At 35.7% G+C, this 2,500-nt stretch overlaps 1 protein-coding gene across 1 annotated transcript in view; it reads right to left on the bottom strand.

Moving 5' to 3' along the window:
- Positions 1-2,500, bottom strand: part of LOC138011857 (uncharacterized) — a 330,121-nt gene that overhangs the window by 270,891 nt on the left and 56,730 nt on the right. The gene's annotated exons all lie outside the window — the stretch shown is intronic.

Here is a 2,500-nt window from a genome sequence, read left to right on the forward strand (position 1 = left end):
ATTTTGGCGTCTCACAATTGTAATTCCTTGACGCGAGTATTGTTACTGTTAATCAGTGTTTGCACCATGTCAGATTGTGTTACAAATTATAAAATTGTGCAACAGCGTTCATAGATTATTGATGTGGTTGATTTAGCAGTTGTCTGTGGTTCTGTTGACTCGTGTGACAGCTGCAACGAAGGCGGGTCAGTTAAATACAGGTCAAGACTAGAGGTCGCTGCTCCAATAATCAACAACTAAGCCAAACGTTTCCCCGAGACCTGAAACAACATTTTTGTTGAGTGATTAGCGCTAGCAGACACTTTTGGTGTTGTGTATTTGTCTGCAGCACGGTGACATGTACACTCACCTGTGGAATGTGACCTGTGTTTTATTTCAATAGACCTGCAGCTGCAGTAATCCATATTCTTTCCCATCCCTTCCACACTCTTCAGCTAGTGATGCACAGAGAGATCTAGCTCGGTCGGTTTTCATCATTGCCTTTTACTTTCATTCATAAGAAATATTAATCTCCTCACCCGAAACAAAGTGCATGTCATCTTGTAATTTTCCAAGAGAGTTATTTAAGACTGTAAAGTCTTAACAATACTTATTATTCTTGAAAATAATTGTAAGGCTTATCATTATAGTCTTATTGACCTGTCAATTTGCTAACGACTTCAATTTCTGCTTCTTCTGATTTAAAAATATGAATATGTATATTAAACAGTATTCTTTAATTTTGTACACATTACTTTTTTAGCATCACACTCCTGTGAGTTTTCTTGTACTCCAATAATTTAAGTTGAATTATTCGTTTTCAAAACATGCTTTGAAAATATTCTCTAGCATTGCTCAAGTCGTGGCATTTTAATTACTGTCTGAAGATGTGGTACATCGAGTGATTTGGGGGAAGATTGTGGACTGGACAGGGGGATTGGGAAATAAAATTGAAGGTGACAAAGCACAGGAAATTTGCAACTTCACCAGCAACAAGAAACTATTTCACAAGAAGAAATAGCGTTTTGTTTCTGGAATGGTAAGGGCAGGAGAAAAGATAAAATACTGTAGTGTGGGTCATTTGGTCGGTCATATATATTTCGTTTTGTCTATTGAAACTCTCAACAAAGAAGGACAAAAATGTGGACGCAAACTATCTGAACGGTTAGAAGCCTGTCAAGGAATATTAACCATTAAAGAGAAGAACATAATGATACTTGTCTACAAATACCTAATTTTCCTTCAAATGCCACAGCATAAAATTTAAAATTCCATTCTCTGTGAATCTTCCATTACTTGTGGTACATGTGAACCTAGGAAGTTACCAGTACTAGCTTTAAAATTACTGGTTCCTGGAAAACCCAGTTTACTACTACAACTCACCAGTGGGAAGATTGTTTACATTACTTATTACCATGAAGAGAGATAGCTTTGGATTTTTCAACAATATTTCCCTTTAATATAACCGAAAATCATTCAGATAGTGAAAACTTCATATTTATGACCCATTTCGTTCACTTTCATGCTTGTCGGCATTATGATTTGCTATACTTCAGGTTCACATGTTCACAAGTTTGTTTTTACGTCTCATAGATGTTCAGATGTTCAATTACAAACTCTGTTTTGAATGATCACTCTCCTTCATTGTATAAATAGTTCACCCTGAAGTCTAAATAGATACAATTCGTTTCTGAGTAAATGAAACGAAACAAAAATGTAGTTTAAGGAATGGAGGCAAATAAAACAAACCGTGCCATTGTCACTGCCTCCAAAACAGCAGATTAAAAGCCAGTTTGATAAAACAGCAAAGATCCACCCCTAACCCTGGGCTCATTTGACAAGAACTGCTAAAGATGATGAGATGCTTATGTTTAGGACTTGCACAAATTGTGTCCTTTTTTAATTAGACTCAACAGATTTCATGAGCAGCATTCCAAGACATCACATTGTCTTCACTGGTAGGACAAGACGTGGAAAAGTTATTTTCATAGCTTGAAAAGTGCAAGAAGCAGATTGCTAATCCTATGGAATAGCATGTTCAACAATATACATTGGCTTGATTATGTCAACTTTACCACAAAATATATTTACAAATTATAACAAGTTGTAAGAAGAAGAATGTGGGCACTAAACATGCTGTGGTTCCCTGTTGGCAATCAGAAGACAATTAAAATACTGATTTTACACTGACATGACAATACTTGCAGTCAATCGATGAGATGAGAGATAAAACCACAATACAACAATCTAATGGTTTCACTGTGAAAGTGAAGTACCACAGATATATATGTGGTATAATAATACTTCCCTTTAGGAAAATAACTTTGGGTCAATGTATACTGGGGAAAGTCGTTGTCAGAAGATGATAATTAGATTTAATTGATTGAAAATAAACATGCAATATAAACTATACATTACGGAAGACAGCGAACACACCTCCGTGACTAAATAGCTAGAACCAGGGCTTTCATTAAACCTTAACTCACTGGATTTTAAGGTAATCAAATGTCTGTGATGCTAC

The sequence above is a fragment of the Montipora foliosa genome, chromosome 7 (assembly GCF_036669935.1).
Source record: "Montipora foliosa isolate CH-2021 chromosome 7, ASM3666993v2, whole genome shotgun sequence".
NCBI lineage: Eukaryota > Metazoa > Cnidaria > Anthozoa > Scleractinia > Acroporidae > Montipora > Montipora foliosa.